A 14,079-nucleotide genomic window follows, 5' to 3' on the forward strand; every position below is an offset into this window, starting at 1 on the left:
ACAGATTAATGGAGGTACTACAATAAATCTTGTGATGACTCCTTTTTATTAACTGGAAACAATGGGTTGCAGCCAAATAAGTTATACTCAGAGTAGACCCAATGATATTAATGAACCAGTTAGTCATGTCCATTGATTTCAGCGGGTGTACTCTGAGTAGGACTAAGGTCGGATACGACCCATGGTTTCCGATTCAGACACAGTGTGAAACTATAGTTAGTTGGAGGCTTGCTGGTTTAAATCACAGCCAACACAAATGAAGGTGACACACACATAGGAAAATGTGTTTGCATCGTACACATAGGAAAATGGCCTGTTCATATCCCACCATATTAAGATGATATAAGATCATATGAACTATCTCTTATTCTCCAAACCCCCTTTAAAGCCATTTAAGCCAGTAGTGCCACTACCACCACATCTCATGGCAGTGAATTTCCCAAGTTAAGCATGCCTTGTGTGAAGCATAGCAGATCCACAAGGCTCCTCAGCATTAGTACATCCCTTCTAGCCTTAAACCAATGCCAGTACTTGGTTAGCCTACCCATTAAGAGCTTGAGCTAGAACTCCTCTGTTCAGATCTCAGCCATGCGTTCTCGGGATGGCCTCAGGGAAGCAACAACCTCAATATTCTCCCACATCTAAAACAGAGGGATACCCACTGCCAGCAACATGTATTGCAGGATTCACTTCATTTCATTTCATTTCTGTTGCTCCATTTGCATCCTACGTTTCCCTCTAAGTTGCTCAGGGTGGCTGACATAAATGGTCATCCTATTAATCCTCACAATAACCACAATATACAAGCAGAGACACAACAACTTGTCCAATACCATCCAGAAAGCTCTGTGTAAAGTTAGCCCTTTCCCCACACACACTATTTCCCCAATGAACTTAGCCCCTCTGAAGCCACTAAAAGCCAGATGTAAATTTTTCCTAAGGATGTACATAGCAGCTGGGGAGACAACCATTTTCACTGGGGGGAGGGTTGGAACTGGGGAAGAATAAACCTCCACAACTGATGTTGGATTGTTGTTGTTTACAAATATGTAAAGAGATGAGATATCTGATCGCTATGATACTATAGGGATGCTTTAAGTTGGATTCCTGCACTGAGCAAGGGGTTGGACTCAACAGTCTTATAGGCCCCTTCCAACACTACTATTCTATGATTCTATACCTCCATCATTTCATGTTGGTTGGATGTGAACGCAGATCTCCCAAGCCCAAGTTTAACATTCTAATCACTACAACCTGGATCTTGCTGGAAGGGTTAGAGATAATGTAAATACTTTATTCACTAAAAGGCAAAAAACCTTGCGGTTTAAGAACATACCTATAGCTAACAGATATTTCTATCAAACTTGAAAAAGCAGGGAAATTGGGCAGCTATAGTGAATGCACCAGGGGAGCAGGAGACCTGACCTCCTCTCTGAGATATTGTACTGCCCTACAAATTGGTCAAAATCCAAACACCATTTTGGTTGGTCTTTCACAGTCCAATCCACTTCCTGTGTAGCTTGCTTAGGATAAGAAAAACTGACGGGGGGAGGGAGGGAGGGCAGGAGGGCTGGAGTAGGCAGGGGAGGAGGAAGAAGGTAGAGGGGAGGGGAGGAGGAAGGGAGAGGAGAGGGGAAGGAGGGGAAAAGCAGGTCTGATCATTTGCATGCTTATTGAGTTCAATGGGATTTACTCCTTTGCAATCATGGTTAGGATCGGAAAAACTGACCATGGGGGAGAAGGAGGGGATGGGGGAAGGAGTGGATTGGAGGGGGGCAAAGGAAGGGGGAGAGGAGGGCAGGTTTGATCATTTGCATGCTTATCGAGTTCAATGGTATTTACTTCCGTGCAATCATGCTTAAGATAGGTAAAACTGACCATTGGGATGAGGAAGGGGAGGGGAAGGAGGGAATTGGAAGGGGATGGGGAGGGAGGGGCAAAGGAAGGGGAGGGGCAAGAGGGAGGGGATAGGAGGGAGGGTTTGATCATTTGCATACTTTTTAGTTCAATTGGATTTATTTCTATGCAATCATGTTTGAAAATGGAAATGGACTGCCTTCAAGTTGATCCCCACCTATGGCGACCCTTTGAATAGAGTTTTCATGGTAAACAGTATTCAGAGGTGGTTTCACCATTGACTTCCTCTGAGGCTCAGAGGCAGTGACTGGCCCAAGGTCACTCAGTGAGCTTCATGGCTGTGTGGGGATTCAAACCCTGGTCTCCCAGGTCATAGTCCAACACTGACCCAGGGAAGAGGCAGGGAGGGGGGGGAGGAGATTGAGGGGGAGGAGATTGGGTGGGTGGGTGGGTGGGTGGGGACTGAGCACAAGGGAAGCCCCTTTCCTTTCCAAAAGTGAAACATTGTGAACAGTATCATTGTTTTTCAGGCTTTCCCCTACCTTTTTATTCTACAGCCGGCATATGTAGCTTCCCACCCAAATTTAAACCAAAGCTGTCCCTGGCCACATCCACACCAAGCCTTTATTTCACTTTGGACAGTCATGGCTTCTCTCAAAGAATCCTGGGAAGTATAGTTCGTGAAGGGTGTTGAGAGTTGCTAGGAGACGCCCTGTTCCCCTCACAGACTTCAATCAGAGTGGCTGACTGTTAAACCAGTCTGGCCACTGAAGCTCTGTCAGTGGAACAAGAGTCTCCTCTCAGCACCCTTCACAAACTACATTTCCCAGGATTCTCTGAGGGACTGTCTCAAGTGAAATCAAAGTCTGGTGAGGGTGTGGCCCCCTGATTAGCCAAGCCCAGCAGCTGGGAGGCTTTTAGAACTTTGACAGTTGGTTCTTACTGAGCATGCTCCGCATTATCATTGGGTCCCAGCCAAAATTTATTAAATTAATTAAAAATCAGCCAGGCATTTTTTCAACTTTTCAACTGCAGAAGATGAAGGTCAGAGTACGGGCCAAGGCCAGTATTAGGAGTACCTGTGAATATGGCTGGTTTTTAATGAATTTCAACAGATTATGAGAACTCTCAGAGAAAAAAGTCCAAAGGGGCTGTGAGGTTTTTTTTCTCTCTTTTTACACATTGAACTCTCTATTCTCTCTGACTGTTTTGTGTATCACTATGAAAATTGACAGGGTTGTTAAGCAAGCATTTCTGAGTTTGGGACTATACGTTTTGTAAGGTTTTGTTTTGAAATGAGCTTATGGGAAGCCTCAGAATGGCATGGGGGGTATTTTCAATTTAACATTGCAGAATGTGAAAAATCCCCGCTGGCTATAGTATACAGCCACTCTCGTGGCTGTATAATAGTCCTTTTCCCAAGGCACTCAAATACTATATGCAGTCTGAAAGAGCTCCTTGCTCAGTGTAGCACATACAACATATGTGACGCAACCCTCTGTTCACCATGGCATCACCAGGGAAAAACTCTGTTGTCTCAGTTGCCCGTGCAGAGACAATTATGGCAGCACTAAGGATGCATCCAGTCAGCTGGAGGTTACCATTATTCATACAAAGAGAACTAAAGCTACAATGCTGGGTTTAACCATCAAGAGGTTTAAAACGATTGATTGGTGCTGGTCAAATATAATTAAATAATAAAGAAGATGCACAAGAAGATTGCCAAGTACAGAGGCCCAAATCCTGCCAATACTGCCGATTCAGACAGCTAGAATTAGCAGGACTTTCAGAAACATGAATTGCTCTGCAAGCCAGACACTTCATGAATGTTCAAACTGGCCCCAACCACATTTTTCCTCTCCACTAGAATCTGAAATAATCTTTGCTAATAAGCATCTGACACTGGAACTAAAGCAGTACAAAATAAAGCAATTTTTGTAACAGCACCTCAAGCAATTCCCTTGTGCACTGGCTGCATAAGTCTACTGCCTAAGCAGAGGCTAGAAAGGACGAGTCAAGGTTAAACTATGATAGCACAGTTCAGCCTTCCCCAAACTAATGCCCTCCAGATGTTTTGGTCTATAGCTCCCATCACCTGTGCTGGCTGAGGCTGATGGAAATTGTAGTCAAAAGCATCGTGAGAGCACCAGGTTGGGGAAAGCTGGTATAGCTTTATTTAAACAACAACAACAACTAAACAATCCTGCAGCTACCCAGAAAGTTATATTGCAAAGTCTTCCATTTACTAAGAATGGAGACTAGAACCCAACTAGCAACTCAAGCTTCCATACATCCCCATTCCCATTTCCCAAAATAAATGCAACAAACATATAGAAACCAAATCTGGAGCCAGCCTCAAGGATATCCTCTTTAGAGTGAATTTACCCCTCTCCCCTTCCCTTTTCAGACTTGCATGTGCACCATGCTAATCACAGCTAACAGATTCTCGCCCTAGGCATGGTTTTCAACCCCCCCTCAAGCCAAATTTTGGTTTATGAATTTACTCCTGGCAGACATGTAACTCTAACTGGTAACTAACACTGACCAGGGAAGAGAGGGGAAAATTTGTTCTACAAAGAGAAAATACACATCCTAGAGACTGACTTTTGATTTGCAAAACACTGTTAATTTGTTGGGAGCCAAACAGCCCCAGAAATACATGGGGGTCACAGATTTCTCATTGCACACTATGGAATTTTAAAAACCTGCCTCAAATATGTTTGCTGAAATTCAAGATTTTAAAAACATTGATGCCTCAACAGGTAAACTCTTCCGATCCAATTTTTCTGTCACTTCAAATCATGAAATGAACATAACCTCAACAGAAGACCAATATGCCATCATATAATAATAATAATAAATAAATAAATATTCATGCAGATGGTTCCTTTGGCAAGCACTCTTGATAGCCAGCAGACTAATGAAATAGCAAGCCTGCCTGGAAGCTCTGGCACCCTCTGGCTTTAGGGACAGCCACACCCTGGGAAGGGTGCAAAACCCTATATGGGGCACAACTGACAATGGATGGGGAGTTAGGGAGATGCCGCAAACATGACTGTTACGCTTGCCCTTCCCATCGCAAAGCCTCCCAATCAGTTATGTCCGTACCGTTTGGGGGTTTCCAGAAACAGCAAGCTTCCCACTCCTTCTCCAAATCAGAGAAGGCTGCAATGGCATGATTAGACATGTAAAAGTTCTGGAAATTTTGAAGCCATGGGGAACAAACGGGTTTTTTTTTCAGTTTTTTTCAGAAAAAATGGAAATTTTCAGAAAAATTGAAAAAATGCATTATTAGCACTTTTTACAGATTGAATGTCACTTTGTTACTTCAGGAACATAAAATGTAATTATGTACAAGTTGGTTTGGCATAAAATTATCACATTTGGTATATTAAAAGTACATTTTATTCAAACAATTATTACAAACTCTTCCCTCTCACTTGAGGCTCAAGTAGCCTCGGTGGTTAGGAATGCGTTTTACCAACTTCGGTTGGTAGCCCAGCTACGTCCCTATTTGAGTAAAGAGGACCTTACATCAGTGGTACATGCTCTGGTAACCTCACGTTTGGATTACTGTAATGCGCTTTACGTAGGGCTACCTTTGAAGACAGTTCGGAAGCTACAACTAGTGCAAAATGCGGCGGCCAGATTGCTGACAAGGACCAAGCGGTCCGAGCATATAACACCTGTTCTGGCCAGCTTGCACTGGTTGCCAATATGTTTCCGCGCTAGATTCAAAGTGTTGGTATTAACCTATAAAGCCTTATACGGTGCGGGACCACGATACCTTGCGGAACGCCTCTTCCGATATGAACCGGCCCGTGCACTACGTTCTGCTACGAAGGCCCTCCTCCGGGTTCCAACTCACAGGGAGGCCCGGAGGGTGACGACAAGATCTAGGGCCTTCTCAGTGGTGGCCCCCGAACTATGGAACAGTCTCCCCGAGGAAGTACGCCTGGCGCCGACTCTGCTCTCCTTCCGGCGCCAGGTCAAAACCTTCCTATTCTCTGAAGCATTTTAAGTTACACTGATTTAATTTTAAAAATGTTTATTGTGTTGGATTGTTGATTGTATTTTAGTATTATTTTGTTATTCGTTGTATTTTTATGCTATTTTATGTTCATCGCCCAGAGAGCTATTGCTAGTCGGGCGGTATATAAATTTAATAAATAATAATAATAATAATAAATTGAATTTACTTTTTTAAAATTTTTACTTTTGTAACAAATGGATCTACAAGACCCTAAACTATAAGGAATACCTGAACTGTAAGGAACCTCTTTTGTTTTTCCAGTTTATGAGGAGCAGGCAAAAAACAATTTTAAAAAAGGAGAAGAAACCATCAACATTAAAAACAAAGAAAATTATTTATGTCTCAGCTAGTCCTCCATAGTGTCAAGCAGACATAAAGCATCTATTCCCATAAAACGAACTGAGAAAAAGGGGGGGACCAAGATTCAATGAAACATGTTATTCATCATGCTAAAATAAAACATTCCATCATCCATTCTGTCTTCATCTTTTTCAATTTTTCCAATTTTTTGGAAAAAACAAAAATGGATTCAGAAAAAAACAGGGGTTTTTCTGAATTTTTCCAGTTTTTTTCCAGGCCTTCACATCTCTAGGCATGATTACAGCTAGGCTCTGAGGTTGGTAACATTAGCTGCAACAGTGCTCCAACACTCCTCCTGACCCAAGAAAAGAGCATCACTACAATACTATGGTGACAAGAACTACTTCACTCAATTCTTTAAAAACCAATAGTTTCTCAAGACAAATAACCAGATACATTAAAGAGACACAACTGGAGAAAACCCTATCACCAATACTATGCATCCCTCAGTGTCAGAGATAGGTGTAGTTTCCACCTCACTAATGTCTCTGAGGATAGAACTTTACTATCTACCATAAAACTGACCATTGGAATATAGAGCAGGGATGGGACCCTGTGGACCACCAGATACTGGACCATCAGTCCCAGCCAGCATGGCCAATAGTCAAGGATGATGAGAGTTGTAGTCCTACAATACCCTGGAGAGTCACAGGTTTCTCATCCATGGTCTAGAGGACAGCAGATTGCCAAACACCAAAAGTACTGCAAGACCAAGAAGCTAAGCGACAACTACTGCATAACCTCTGTTCAGTTTAAGGAAAACCAGCCATGGTGTTTGCCAATTCACTCTCCAAGATGAGCTCGGAAACACAACACTAAGCCTCTATAAGATGACTCCTTGAGCACTTCCCATGGAAGTTAAGTATTCTACAAAAAATGGCTCATTCAGACAAGCTGCTTGAAAGTCAACAAAGAACTGCAACCATGATAGCAAAAAGCAAAACTGCATGGGTGAAAGACTAAATGTTTTTTGCTCACATATAAATTACTCCAGGAGCCATCAGAACCCACTCCAAGGTGACATGCCCAGCCAGAAGAAAATCTGAAAATTAAAAACACATTTCTGTTCTATGCCATATGCAATCACAAAAAAGGTGTCAATCTAGACCTTTGTCAACTTATTTCTTTGGAAATCATTTGCATGTTAAGTTTCAGACTTTTCCCAGTTGACAACAGAACAATTTCAGCTAACAAGTGGTTTATTTCCAAGGAAGTTGATGATGTGGAAGTAACTATGGTAAAAACATTCATTTTTCTACAGTAAGAAAACATGTAGTAGGTTTAAGTAATGTGTTTGTGCCTTTATAGAGAAAAATGTCACATACTAAAAGAGAAAAAAACCTCTAATATCTGACACTTTACACACTTATAATATAACCTGTCAAGAATGCAGAATGTGTCTAACCAACTGTGAGATAACCATGGATTTCACTGGCTACGTTAGGAGACCTAATATACAAAAGCAAGATGCTGCACAGTAATGTGATATCTGAAATTCACAGCAACAAATGCGAAGATCTTTTTAATTTTTCAGTCTGAAATTAAAGATTATTTCTAAAAGATGGCTAATGTCAGATTCTACCATTCAGCTGTCAATCAATTTTACAGAAAAGTGAACAGATATTAACACTCTCTAGCAGGGACAAGTTCTGTCAAGCCCATTCTCACTCCACACACGCACACACACATCTCTTCCATTCCCAACTTTCACCCCACTGGGAATCAGGTTCCAAGGTATATCTCTAGGTGGAATACAGCTCTATAAAAAGAAAGGGGAAAAAATCAATACAGAGTCACAAAGTGCACAATTCAGCATTTTCAAAACTGCCAAACTATCCTCTGCAGTATTTCAAGCAAGCCTTTGTTGCTGTCATGAAAACTGCATATACAGGAATGGGGTGGCAGAAAGAGACTTAACCCTGATGCATGATACAAGACTGACACCTGGAGGAAGCAGTGAAAGATGCAATGAGGAAGTCACTCATATATTGCGGGTTCTCCCTGGCAAGTGTTCTCCTTTTCCATAATAGGGGTGGCATTTATTCTACATGCTCCCAACGCCTGCATGATCCACATGACTCCCATGACACTAAACGATGCTTGTAATATGACTACAGGCAGATAAAGTTAATAAAGTAAAGGTAGATGAAGTTTACAATATGACTAGATGGGTGATGCTCTGGGGCTAATTGGATCTTCCTGTCCCAAGACCACCTGCAGTTTAGAAAGCTACCATTTCTCTTATGCAGGGGTAGAGAACATGTGGCTCTCCAGACATTGCTGGACTCCAACTCCCATCAACCCCAGCCAGCATGGCCAATGGTCAGGGATGATGGGAACTGTAGTCCAGCAACTCCTGGAGGGCCCCAAGGTTCCCCACCTCTGCTCTAATGGCCTGGTGTATAAGGAGGCACTATGGTAGTCTAGGTACAAGACCCCTTCTTCTACAAAAGGCCACACATAAGGGCATCTTCTGCATGACCATCCTTCACCATAAGGAATCTCAGGGAAACAATATCTGCATTAAACCCTGCAGCAGAATTCTGCATTAATGGGTTTGAGGACAACAATGCAAAAAAACATACACACAGAAAACAGACATAGCAGGAGCATCTATCATGGTATTCTAATGTGACATTTGCATTAGGTGCTCCATCCCCAGACATATTTGGCATTCTTAAAAAGAGCCCAGCTGTCAGAACAAGCAGCAGAGTTGCGTTTTCTTCCTTTGTAGTAATCAAAAGACAAAACACATACACAAAGCTTATATGCATATATATTTTTCAAACACACACAAAACAAGGGTATCTTTCAAGAACACTGCTTTTCAGTGTGCTAATGGAATAAAGACCATCAGTCAAGTTTAGCTAGCAATAACACTTAAACCTTGGAACTCTCTATCAAAGAATAAGCCAATCGAAAGAAGGCTGGTGCTGTTCCATTTATCTAAGAAACCCACTCATCAGACAAGATGCCTGGAAGTCTACACAGAGAGATATGGCCAGGGAGGGGGATTAATACTAATATATTTATTTCACTGGTTAAATTTATATACCTCTTTTCTGCCAAAGCACTCAAGGCAATTTATATTTTGTATTAGCCATGATCAATCTGAGATGGGCTACAAAAAGGAATGGTGAAAGAAGAGGAAAATAAGCATTTTCAAGCCCCAGCTCTTTATAAGGTTACATAACGAATACATAATGAGCAGGAGAAATGGCCACTGTGGGTCATATCAACCACCCATGTTTAAAGTGAATTCTCCATTCTGTCCCCCACTTAAAACAAACGGCATCTTAATTTATGGAAAAGACATTTGTGGAGTTTCAACATGTAAACCTGTCTTTGAAGTTCTGTAGAATCTTAGCAAATATTTATGAAATATGCTCAGGGAGAGTGCCACCATCTTCAGAAAAGTTTTTGCGTCACTGATAAGAAAACATTTTCAGTGCTTACAGGGCTCATGTTTGTTTTAATTTGCCTGACTTCACTCCATTAAGAGGCAAAACCTGGGGTTTTGTAGGTGGGATTTGTTTGGCTGGGGCAATCATGGGAGAGGCCAAGAAGCGCAGATCAATGCTTCCATACAAGCAAAGGAAAAGTGACCAGAGGGTCATGAGAAATAGTGCAAATTGACTAGCACCCCCTCTGCCCTCTGTGCCCCCAAACACGGCTCAGCTGTCCTAAGACCACCATCTATTTCAGAACATTTGGTATTTTCAAATATTTTCAAGCTTTGCTCAGGGACTGTAAACAATTATGAGAGAAGAGCAGACCACAGAAGCCTTTCCTCTCTGCCAACAGGAAACTGGCACCAGGTGATCTAGAGAGAGAAGGATGCCAGAGTTCCCCCCCCCCGCCTTGGGGGGTGCTACAGGTATGAATGGGCACGGAGCAGGGTCGAGAGAGAGAGAGAGAGAAATGCTGCAGACACAAGTACAGTGGCATATATGAGTAAATGAAAAAGGTGTCAGGGGCCTGCAAAACTTAATAAAAATGGTTATTTAAAAAAGGTTTCAGGGGGTGAAGGTATAATTTAAGTTTATACTCTGAACACACCTACCTGCTTATCCTGCTTTGTAAATAGGAAGGGATTTGCTTCCAGCTCAACCCATTGGGACTGGCAAGGTGTAACTTGTGAGAGTTTCTGGCATCAATACAAGCCAGTGAAGATTGATAATTTTAGCCTAAAATTGGCCACTGACTCTGGAATGCAGAATCAAATTTTCCTCAATTTCCCATACACAGTCTTCTGTCCTACAAACGCGTTCGCATTATATGCATAGGCTGTCCTGCTTCTGTTGAGCCAAAGGAACAGAATCTTCACCTACAATGGCTAGCAAAGTTTCGTGGCAGGTATAGAACCCATTTAACTATGATCTCTTCCATTCCTTCTGGACCTGGAACAAAAAAACCTGCGATACTAGCCTGGAAAGCAGATTCTGAGTTTGGTATGAAATAATGACTGGGCAGAAAAGGATCAACTGTCTCCTCCTTTCCACTTGGTTACCTATCATGTGAGGAGGGTCTCTTCAGGCACCAGCTGCCTTTTCTGTTGGTGACCACCACCTATTCATTCTTACATACCAGCTGCTGCGGATCACAAGTGAGAGTACTCTGGTCCTCATGTCCTGCTTGTGGGCCTCTCATAGGCATCTGGCTGGCCACTGTGAGAACAGAATGCTGGACAGGGTTCTTCTTTTGTTCTTATGCTCTGCAAGGGTGGGGGACCCATTAAGCCGGTCCACCCCCAGAGACTGATGGATCCTGGAGGTTTTCAAAAAGCTCTGGGGAGCTTCCGGCTGAGAAGACTGGCGCTCCTGTCGAGGCCCTGGTCGAACTGTGGAACACAGAAATGACCCGGGCCGTTGACACGATCGCTCCTGCGCGCCCCCTCCTATGTAGAGCTCATACAGCTCCGTGGTATACCCCGGAGCTGAGAGTGATGAAACAAGAGAGGAGGAGGCTTGAGTGCAGATGGAGACGAACTCCTGACGGATGCAACCTTGCACTGGTAAGGTCCTTTACTAAGCGGTACTCAGAAGCGGTGAGAGCAGCAAAGAAGCGATATTTTGCTGCTACAATCAAGTCATCTCTCTGCCGCCCAGCAGAGCTTTTTAAGGTTGTCCGAGGGCTATTACATTCTGGTCCTCAGGACACTATAGAGTCATCGGAAGCTCGTTGCAATGAGTTCGCTAGGCACTTCCAGGACAAGATTTTATGCATCCGCCAGGACTTAGACTCCAATATTACAGCAGTTGAACCTAATGAGGCATCCAGAACACAGTCTTGTCCTCATTTATTGGATGAGTTTCAGTTGGTGCAGCTTGAGGAAGTTGACAAAGTGCTTGGACTGGTGCGTGCGACCACTTCTGCTCTGGATCCTTGCCCCTCTTGGCTGGTAAAAGCTAGCAGGGATGGTACTGCCGGCTGGGCCAGGGAAGTGATAAATGCCTCCTTGCGAGAGGGAGTGGTCCCCAGCTGCCTGAAAGAGGCGGCTGTTAGACCACTTCTAAAGAAGTCTTCCTTGGATTCAGAAAACCTAAATAACTATAGGTCGGTAGCGAATGTTCCATTCCTGGGCAAGGTCTTGGAGCGGGTGGTTGCTAACCAGCTCCAGACACTTTTGGATGAAACCGATTATCTAGATCCATTTCAATCCGGTTTCAGGCCCGGTTTTGGTACTGAGACAGCCTTGGTCGCCCTGTACGATGACCTATGTCGGGAGAGGGACGGGGGGAGTGTAACCCTGTTGATTCTCCTTGATCTCTCAGCTGCTTTTGATACCATCGACCATGGTATCCTTCTGGAGCGACTTTTGGAGTTGGGAGTGGGAGGTACTGCCTGGCAGTGGCTCCGCTCCTACTTGGTAGGTCGGCTCCAGAAGGTAGTGCTTGGGGAGCATTGCTCGATACCCTAGGTTCTCCAGTATGGGGTCCCGCAGGGGTCAGTTCTGTCCCCCATGCTCTTTAACATCTACATGAAGCCGCTGGGGGCGCTTATCAGGAGTTTTGGAGTGCGTAGCCATCAATATGCTGATGACACGCAGCTCTACTTCTCCTTTTCATCTTCTTCAGGTGAGGCTGTCAATGTACTGAATCGTTGTCTGGCCACAATAATGGACTGGATGAGAGCTAATAAATTGAAACTCAATCCAGACAAGACTGAGATGCTGTTAGTGAGCGGTTTCTCTGATCAGATGGTGGATACTCAACCTGTCCTGGACGGGGTTACACTCCCCCTGAAGGAGCAGGTTCGTAGTCTGGGAGTTTTTTTAGATCCTTCATTGTCTCTTGAAGCCCAGGTAGCCTCGGTGGCACAAAGTGCATTCTACCAACTTCGGTTGGTAGCCCAGCTACGTCCCTATCTGAGCAGCGACGACCTCGCCTCAGTTATCCATGCTCTGGTAACCTCAAGACTGGACTACTGCAATGCGCTTTACGTGGGGCTACCTTTGAAGACGGTTCGGAAACTGCAACTCGTGCAAAACGCTGCGGCCCGATTGTTGACTAGGACTAAACGATCTGAACATATAACACCTGTTCTGGCCCATTTGCACTGGCTGCCTATATGTTTCCGGGCCAGATTCAAAGTGTTGGTTTTGACCTATAAAGCCATACACGGCGCGGGTCCGCAATACATGATGGAACGCCTCTCCCGATATGAATCTACCCGTACACTGCGTGCAACATCGAAGGCCCTCCTCCGGGTACCGACTCATAGAGAGGCTCGGAGGATGACGACAAGTTCTAGGGCCTTCTCAGTGGTGGCCCCCGAACTATGGAATGGTCTCATTGACGAGGCGCGCCTGGTGCCAACATTGCTTTCTTTTCGGCGCCAGGTTAAAACTTACCTCTTTTCACAGGCATTTTAATACATTTTAATATATTTTAGTATATTTATAACACTCTGGTATACTAAATTAATTGTGTAATATGTTTTAGCTTTTGGGTATTTCTGTTATGTGTGCGGTAGTTATTACGTGGTTTTATCATATTGTATTTTATATTCATGCTGTTCACCGCCCAGAGAGCCGTTGGCTGTGGGCGGTATAGAAACTGAATAAAATAAATAAAATAAATAAATAAATAACAGTTACGGGGAACCTTTGGCACTCCAGATCCTGCTGAACTACACTTCCCATCATCCCAGGCCATCAGCCATGCTTGCTAGGGCTGATGACAGTTGTAGTTCAGCAACGTCTGGAAGGCCGGAGGGCCTGCTCTATAAGGATTGCCACTTGCCAATCAGAGCCAGCATGCCAACTACCAGTTGAGAACCAACACTTCTAGGATGCTAGAAGAAAAGCAGTATGGCAATATGAAGCAGGAAGAGGATGGCAGGAAGAGCTTAACTCTTTCCCCGTCTACTTTATTTAATTTATATCTCACCTTTTCTCCAAGGGCCTCATGGTTCACACCATTTTATTCTCACAAAAACTCTGTGAGGTAGGTCAGGTGAAGAGGCAGTGACTCACCAAAGGTCACCCCGTGTGCTTCATGCCCGAGTAGCAGGGCTGCAGAGTCAGTATGTCAAACCTTCGACTCCGACTCCTCTATTTTTCTACTGTCTGACTCCGACTCTGACTCCTTCATAAATGGCAAATGTATATTAATGTATTAAAATTAATATTAAAATATTAATTTTATTTTGAAGTCGGAGTCAGTACCCCGACTCCACCCAAAATTCCTTCTCACTACAACTCCACGACTCCGACTCAACAGCCCTGCCGAGTAGGGATCTGAACCTGGGTCTCCCTAGTCCTAACCCAACACTCTAACCGCTACCTACACTGGCTCTGCCCCACTTCAATCACCTTCGCTAATCTA

The 14,079-nt window shown here is 43.8% G+C and overlaps 1 protein-coding gene across 5 annotated transcripts in view; it reads right to left on the reverse strand.

Annotated features, from left to right (window-relative positions):
- BRF1 (BRF1 RNA polymerase III transcription initiation factor subunit) overlaps positions 1-14,079 on the reverse strand; it is a 298,365-nt gene that overhangs the window by 278,214 nt on the left and 6,072 nt on the right. The window lies entirely within an intron of this gene.

Source organism: Rhineura floridana, chromosome 2, assembly GCF_030035675.1.
Source record: "Rhineura floridana isolate rRhiFlo1 chromosome 2, rRhiFlo1.hap2, whole genome shotgun sequence".
Lineage (NCBI taxonomy): Eukaryota > Metazoa > Chordata > Lepidosauria > Squamata > Rhineuridae > Rhineura > Rhineura floridana.